Raw genomic sequence first — 9509 nt, forward strand, 5'->3', positions numbered from 1 at the left:
AAAAGGGTGCATAAAGGCCTCAAAATGTCTGTGAGAGATCCCCCGCGCACTTGATGATTTGACAGTGGTACAGCCCTAAGCCCTCACTGACTTACAGAGAACGCGCTTCAGAGTCTGTGAGTGGACATTGGGATTGGGCCTCAGTCTATTCAGTGAGGTTTGAGGCGTGTCTGGCATGTACTGCCCTCTACAGGTTCTGACACAGCATCTCCATTGGACTAAGGTCAAGATTTGTACTTGGCCAATCCAAAAAACAAATCTTCTTTCTCCTGAGCCAGGAGTACACAAGTGTAAAAGGTCCCCAGTTTGTCATGGAGGAATTTGTAGAGTGGACTCGGAACCTGAACGCCATGTTTCCCCCTCACTGATTTCCAATAAAATCCCCTTCACTTTGATTCCTCACCTATCTGGACTGAGTGTACTTGGTGCCTGTATAATAACACATGCCATTCAGTGTTGTGTTGTACTCAATGTCACTGAGGCTCAAGCTCAATAGGGAGTGTCATTTACAGTTCCCTTGCTCTCTGTGCACACACACGCACACACACACACACACACTCCTCCACCCTCTGCCAGAAACAACCTCCAGAATATATATTCTTTGTCAACAAAATATTTATAATGTGTATCATGCAGACCAAATTGATCCGTTTTGGGTCTACCACACCACCTTTACAACCAGTGGCCATAAATCCTGGAATGAATCTTTTATAGCTGCATAGTGAACCAAACTATATACAGTGGGGAGAACAAGTATTTGATACACTGTCGATTTTGCAGGTTTTCCTACTTACAAAGCGTGTAGAGGTCTGCATCATAGGTACACTTCAACTGTGAGAGACGGAACGTAAAAATAAAAATCCAGAAAATCACATTGTATGATTTTTAAATAATTAATTTGCATTTTATTGCATGACATAAGTATTTGATCACCTACCAACCAGTAAGAATTCCGGCTTTCACAGACCTGTTTGTTTTTCTTTAAGAAGCCCTCCTGTTCTCTTCACATTACCTGTATTAACTGCACCTGATTGAACTTGTTACCTGTATAAAAGACACCTGTCCACACACTCAATCAAACAGACTCCAACCTCTCCACAATGGCCAAGACCAGAGAGCTGTGTAAGGACATTAAGGATAAAATTGTAGACCTGAACAAGGCTGGGATGGGCTACAGGACAATAGGCAAGCAGCTTGGTGAGAAGGCACCAACTGTTGGCGCAATTATTCGAAAATAGAAGAAGTTCAAGATGATGGTCAATCTCCCTCGGTCTGGGGCTCCATGCAAGATCTCACCTCGTGGGGCATCAGTAATCATGAGGAAGGTGAGGGATCAGCCTAGAACTACATGGCAGGACCTGGTCAATGACCTGAAGAGAGCTGGGACCACAGTCTCAAAGAAAACCATTAGTAACAAACTACGCCATCATGGATTAAAATCCTCAAGCCAGCTCATGTCCAGGCCTGTCTGAAGTTTGCCAATGACCATCTGGATGATCCAGAGGAGGAATGGGAGAAGGTCATGTGGTCTGATGCCACAAAATAGCTTTTGTTTTAATCTCCACTTGCCGTGTTTGGAGGAAGAAGAAGGATGAGTACAACCCCAAGAACACCATCCCAACCGTGAAGCATGGAGGTGGAAACATCATTCTTTGGGGATGCTTTTCTGCAAAGGGGACAGGACGACTGCACCGTATTGAGGGGAGGATGGATGGGGCCATGTATCGCGAGATCTTGGCCAACAACCTCCTTCCCTCAGTAAGAGCATTGAAGATGGGTCATGGCTGGGTCTTCCAGCATGACAATGACCCGAAACACACAGCCAGGGCAACTAAGGAGTGAATCCATAAGAAGCATCTCAAGGTCCTGGAGTGGCCTAGCCAGTCTCCAGACCTGAATCCAATAGAAAATCTATGAAGGGAGCTGAAAGTCTGTATTGCCCAGAGACAGCCCCGAAACCTGAAGGATCTGGAGAAGGTCTGTATGGAGGAGTGGGCCAAAATCCTTGCTGCAGTGTGTGCAAACCTGGTCAAGAACTACAGGAAACGTCTGATCTCTGTAATTGCAAACAAAGGTTTCTGTACCAAATATTAAGTTCTGCTTTTTTAATGTATCAAATACATGTCATGCAATAAAATGCAAATTAATTACTTAAAAATCCTACAATGTGATTTTCTGGATTTATGTTTTAGATTCCGCCACTCACAGTTGAAGAGTACATATGATACAAATTACAGACCTCTACATGCTTTGTAAGGGGGAAAACCTGCAAAATCGGCAGTGTATCAAATACTTGTTCTCCCCACTGTAGGTCTTGGGTGACCACCAATATATTATAACTAAACCTTGTCCAGACCAGAAGCATTTTGGCCAACTGGTTCTGACCAGTTAGCATTCACCCCTACTCAATCAGGTTATACAGGACAAATGGCTACCCAGAATTCCACAACACAGTAAAGTGACTACCTGTGAATGTGACTTCCTGTACACGGTTAAAAAGGGATGTTCTGTTTGTTACTTAAACACATTTAACTTATAACATACTGTACATTCATAGCATAATTCCACAGGTCTAATAGTAACGAGTTCGACTAGAGGTTTGATTCCAGGCCTGATTTCATGCTCTGCTCCGTCCCCTTGATGATGAAGAGACTGCAGCTGTCAAACTATTTCAGAGCTTGTTATAAAGCTATAGAGAGCCTCGTATAAGCTCCTCCTCAAAGCTTCTTAAGGCAGAAATACAGCAGTTAGAGAGGTGGTTTAACAAGCCCATGACATATCTAAGTGCTTTTTTTCTCTTCTTTATACCATCTCACAGTAGACATGGAATCTTGGCTGAAGAATATTCTGATTCTTGCTGCATTTTGTTGTGGTATGATAACTAATTTGTTTACTGACATTTCTTAAATCATACCTTTTTATTCCGGTAAAAAAACACACTATAGAGCATGTTCCGTATGATTAAATAATATTTCCTATTTAACATCAAAACACCCTTTCTTTTTTCTATCTAGAATGTGGAGGAGACAGTGTGTCACAGCCAAGGGAAGATGAGACTGCTATTGAAGGAGGACAAATAATACTTGCATGTCATTATAAAACAGAAAATCCAAGCCCATATCTATTCTGGTACAAACAAGGAGCAAATGACTACCCGAAGTACATGCTTATGCGATTCAAATTTGGAACTGGGGACAATGCAACTGAGTTTAGAGACAGATTTCATGCTGATCTAGACACCGAGACAAACTCAGTCCCCTTGACGATCCAGAGGCTGCAGCTGTCTGACTCTGCTGTGTACTACTGTGCTCTGAGGCCCACTGTGACAACAGGATATACAACCCCATACAAAAATGTACATCAGCCATGTCACTACAGTAGTATAGAGAATCAGGCAAGCTGAACTTTCATAGTGTTTGAAATAAGCAGGGCGGTTCATCTCAAACTGACACACAAAAGAATATAGAGACAGTGAAGATGGAGGATTCAGTCAGTGTACTGACCATGCATGTTTTTTCTGCAGGTAAACAACTCTTATCTATTTAAATAGTTTTTTAAACAGAGTATTACACATTGTTACATTATGAAACAACCTGGATTCATGCTCACAATAAAAATGTGACATTTGATTATGGATAAAAATCATTAAATGAATCTCCTCCTGCTTCTTTCAACATTGTAACTGGCTCCTAATAATAACTTATCATTATACATGTATTAGGCAATACAGTTTAAAATACCATATGATATATACAATTGGCAATAGACTTGGAGACATCATGTTCTTCTGAACCTCTAGGAAGAATTGAAAAAATATTTTTGGCTGCTGAAACTTGTTGAGGAATGTCTCTTCTGGATGATCTTGAAAAGGCTTAGCTTTTCCTGATTAAATAAAGGTTAAGTAAAATAAATACAAATACCTAATTGTCACCCCTTCAGAAAGAACAAAGAGTAAAATCTACCTTTACTGGTACCATTAATACCGCATTTCAGACACCTCAGTACTGTATAAAGGTGCTAGAGGCAAATGTGGTGACATTTAATGCGGTTAACATCCAGAACTTTAAAAACATTTGTGATAAAACAAGCAACTCTGATATAGTTTTCCACCACTGTGGATGGCAGAACAAAAACTGAAGTACAGATGAGTTGATTCCTTGCCTTCAAAAGGTACGTTTAAAATGAGTGTTTTATATTTTGCTGATAGGTGGAGCTGTTAAGAGAATTGGAGACACCCTAAGAGGCTGGATGGTCCCTCCACAGTACAGTCAATGTAAACCTGTCTCTCTAACACCAACCATGCTGGGCTATTTCACTTTACTTTTCTTAACATATGTGAAATACATTTATCTTTAATACTAATTTATCAATGTGTAACTTCTCATTTGTATTTACTGCAGGTGACCGTTATGAAGATGGAATTATCTCCAACAATCTTGAGGAGCAGATCATTCCTGGTGGTAGTGGCAAGCTTTCCTGCAACTACACAGTATCTGGAGGAGGAAGTGTCTTATGGTATCGCCAATATCCCAGATCTTCTCCTAATTTCCTACTCCTTATCTCAGTGTATTCAGCATCTGCTGACACAATAGTCACTGCCATTCCACCATATCATCGACTATCAGTTAGCATTGATAAAGAGGACAAACTTGTGGATCTGGAGATCTCCTTTGCTGAAGTGAAAGACTCTACTCTTTACTACTGTACCCTGGAACACTATACAAAAAATATCCAACTTCTGCATTGTCACTTAATTCTTTGCTGTTTTATCAACCACAGTGACACATTGCAGGGAATTAACTGCTTTAAAATAAATTACTGTACAACTTTGTTTGACTAAACATTGTCAGTAGGGGGAGCTTCAGTATAAAACTTAAGATTGGATTCAGAATCAAGTCACAAGACATGATACTACCAGGAAGTGAGTTATCAGTTGATGTTGAGCTTTTAGTCAGCAACTGGTGTTCATGCTTCACAACCTGTCATCTACAATGTTGTCCTCTTTACTTTTACTATATTTACAGATGATAGGTAAGTAATTACATTTTCACTTAAGACATGTTTTCTTTTTAAACTGCATTCAACATGGATTAAATATTTAATGTGGGTATACAGTAGTGTATAAAATACTATGCTTTACAGGTCTCAGTTCAGAACAGGGAATTACAGCCTACACTGATGTACAACTGGCTACAGAAAAGGACAGAGTTAAACTCTCATGCAACTACACCTCTGGAGACGTACTTCAATGGTATCGTCAATTTCCCCAGGCAGCACCACAGTTATTAATTATGGAACATATACCTTCTCAAACTGAAGGGATCACTCTAAAGAATGACAAAAATGCCAAACGTCTGGATCTGGAGATCTCCTCTGCTGAAGTGACAGACTCTGCTCTGTACTACTGTGCAAAGAGGCCCACAGTGACAGGAAACCTAGACTCACTGTACAAAAACCTATAACATCTGATGAAGGGAAGGTGGTTATCAACAGGAATAAGAATGAATATTTAAAATACTACATTTTAGCCACACCCCAAACCCTAGCTTCATGCCCAAACACAAGTAACACCTACCCACATTTAGTCAACTTTCCAGATCAGCAAAACACCTATAGATTTACACCTCCTCATTCTAAAATCCTTGAGTCTGAGAATCTTGGTCAGATTGTACAGGTCATGAATAATGGATCATACAAGTTATAATTATTTATTAACTTGGCTTACCCAGCAATTTTACCCAGCCACCCCTGACATATATATATAATGGGGTGTCCAGGTCAGTCTACTGATATTAGTTTGTGTTTCATGTTCAGATGATGTAACCAGTTGTGTCCTAAATAAACCAAGGCCTCAATATTGTCAACTTTCATTGTTGTTCATCAAGATCGTTTTTAAGAATAATGAAGACAATTTAAAGACGCGTCAACCATGAAGAAACAACATCCTGTAAGTCACACATATGTAACATATCTACTGTATGTTGAGGACGGAATGAAGAGCTGTAAATGATGTAAAAACAGGCAGAAACTTTCAGAGCTCCAGTTTGCCTCTCTTCTTCTAATATGGTGTTGCTGGATTTAGTGTTGTTCCTGGTCATAGTTATAGGTAGGTCAAACAATTTTTTTTTGTAAAATGAACATTTTTGTTTTATTCTATGAACTACTGACATCATTACTCTCAAATTCCAAATACAAATATTGTCATTTAGAGTATTCATTTGCGGAAAATAACAACTGGTCAAAATAAGCAGTTGCCTGGAAGATGAAGGTGGAGGAAGACGGCCAGGAGATTGAGGTTGAAGAAGCCAGCAAATTTGGGACCACCAGCACCCATTTCCCCCATAGAATTGCATTTTATAGAACAGGACAGTTCTATAAAAGTTAAAATCTCTTGCAACCAAACCTCTGCATGCACTCCTCAATGGTATCGACAATAATTCAAATCAGCATCACAGTAACTAATGATGGAATACAAGCCTGCAAAAGGGATCACTCTACCACATGACAAATGTGTGGATCTTCTGAGCCTCCTCTGTTTTAATGTGCTGTGAGGCCCAGAAGGACAGGAAACTCAGAGACACTGCACAAAAATGTATAACATCTGAAGAAAGGAAGAAAGCTTTGAGACAGGCACATGAATGAAATATTTCTGCAGAGAGATAATCAGCCATGCTTGTTTAGTGTCAGACTTTTTTTAATGTATCCAGCTATGTGGATGCTTCATTTATTTTCTATGGCCTTGTTTGTGAGTTCTGTATTTCATTTCCCAGTTTAATTAAATCGCTATAATAAATGAGACATACTTTCAAGAAAGAAAGAGAAAAAAATCTGAAAGAAGGACAAATGCATGGCAGAATTAACTAATTTATAAACATTGATACAATATCAGAGTCTGTTAAAAGCAAAAAGTTCTCTGTCATCCAATTCCTACTGCAATGTGCGTAGAAAGAGGAGGAAAAGCACCAGGTGCCGAAATAGCTACCAAACCGTTTATAGTACCATTAAGCAAACAGCACACTACATGGCAAAAACACACAACACAACGCACAATAACCCTCGAGGGGAAAATAGAAATCAATGCTACTTTAAGCGATGGTAAACAACAAAACGAGACACAGGTGTAGGGAAGGGGAGTTGCTGCCATCGTTCCCATGCCGGTGCTTCTCCATGTTTCATTGAAATATACAACTGTGTGTCATCAGCATAACAGTGAAAATTGACAATGTGATTCCAGATGACATCAACCAGAGGCAGCATATATAGTGAAAACAATATTGGGCCCAAAATCGAGCCTTCAGGTACACCCAAACATCTTTGATTTGCCAGAGGACATGCCATCCACACATACAAACCTATATCTTTCAGATGAATAAGATTTAAACTAGGCTAGAACGTGCCCGCGTAGCCCAATATGGGTTTTTAATCTCTCTAAGATAAGGGAATGATTAATAGTGTCAAAGGCAGTACTAAATCACAAATCAACAGGACATATGTGGATCCTTTGCCTGAGGCCATTACAAGGTCATTTGTTACCTTCACAAGTGCAGTCTCAGTGCCATGATGGGATCTGGAGCATTTCATAAATGCTTTTCATTAAAGTGGACAGAAGCTAACATCCTATTTGTGGTACTCTCATATTATATATTACTTGTTGGCTTACAAAATACTTACATAGAACTGTAATAAAGTTAATTTTATATGTAATAATTAATTTATATTAAGCCGTTGCATCAGCTACTGGTAGTAGAAAGTTGCAAAACTATGCTTACAAGTCTCTGAAGATCACAGTTTCTCTACCAAGGCTGGCCCACCAAGATTGACCAGCAGTTTTCACATTCTTTTACTGTATCTAAAATATAATGTAGATTTTTTAATAACAGGATTGGAGAAATATACAATATGGCATCAATGCTGACATGCCAACTGAACAATTGTCCACTGCCAGAGTATGTGTTTGGAGGGGAAATGGAATGGAGCAGGCATCATATGGCTTGAGCAGAGTGCCGGTTTAAAACATTTTTGAGTTGCTGCTGTCCTGTTCCAGTTTTGATGTGGTAGCTCTAAGCTTCTGAGCATGCTCTGCCCAGCATTTTTCCTTTCCTTCTCAACACTCTTCTTTAGATTTATGCATATGCTATGCTGTTTAAATATTCAATGTCTTACAAATATAGTTCAGAATGAATCTTATGTGATGAGTTTAATCCCACCTGTTTTAGATTTTCAGGTGTTAACTAGATATTTTCAGTACCAGTAAAAAGTATGGACACAACCACTCATTCAAGGGTTTTTCTTTATTTCTACTATTTTCCACATTGTAGAATTATAATAAAGACATCAAAGCTATGAACACATGTAATCATGTAGTAACAAAAAGTGCGAAACACATTTGCCTTGATGACAGTTTTGCACACTTTTTGCTTTCTCTCAAAATGCTTTTTCAACAGTCTTAAAATGAGTTTCTTCACATGATGAGCACTTGCTGGATGCTCTTCCTTCACTCTATGGTCCAAATCATCAGAATAATTGATTTAGGCTGCAATCTGATGCAGTTAATTGCCCCTTTCTGAGGCTGGTAACTAATGAACTTATCCTCTTCAGCAGAGATAACTCTGGGTAATTGACTGGTCTTTCCCGTGGCAGTCCACATGAAACCCTGTTTCCTCATAGTGCTTAAAGAAACTTTCAAGTTACTTACGTTTTACGAGTTGACTGATTTTCATGCCTTACTTTAATGATGGACTGTTGTTTCTCTTCGCTTATTTGAGCTGTTCTTGCCATAACATGGATTACTACAATAAATACATAATGATGGTCTGTATATAAATTCAACAAATGAACTTTAACAAGGCACACCTGTCAATTAAAATGCATTCCAGGTGTTGTGGAAATTTCTATATACAATGTATTCTCTCTGAGTAAAGGATTGAGTCCCACTGTTAAGATAGGTACAGGAATGTGTGGGACCTGGTATTTGCATAGGGGGCATCTATTGTCTGTCCAGATACTGTAAGAACTCTTTAAGTTGAAGAAGGTATTTATGGCGGGAAGGAGAGCTGTCCTTGGTGTGAACCTTTGGGTAAACACTACAGTAAACATTATGGCAGGAAGGATAAGGTGGGGGAAGATAGCATTTGGCTTGTGTGATAGAAGAAAGGGAATGTGTCCTGATTGATCTGGAATGTCCAGGATTTGTCACACCCCTCTCCTGTCTTTAAATACTGTCGATTGCCTGTTTTCATTTAGAAACTATCCACCGTTACTTTGTAACTTGTATACTTTCTCCTTGCAAGCAAGATTAAAACCGTTTATTGCGCAGTTGATTTCTCCTGTCTTGCCTACCATTTTCATAGAACTATTTGGAATTTGTAAATTGCCATCACACAGGTTAATATCCCATGAAGCTCGTTGAGAGAATGCAAAGAGTGTGCAAAGCTGTCAAATGGTGGCTACTTTGAATAATCTACAATAGCAATTGTGTTCTGTATCTGATTAACAGTTTTGGTTGCAAA

Source organism: Esox lucius, chromosome 3 (assembly GCF_011004845.1).
Source record: "Esox lucius isolate fEsoLuc1 chromosome 3, fEsoLuc1.pri, whole genome shotgun sequence".
NCBI classification, from domain to species: domain Eukaryota; kingdom Metazoa; phylum Chordata; class Actinopteri; order Esociformes; family Esocidae; genus Esox; species Esox lucius.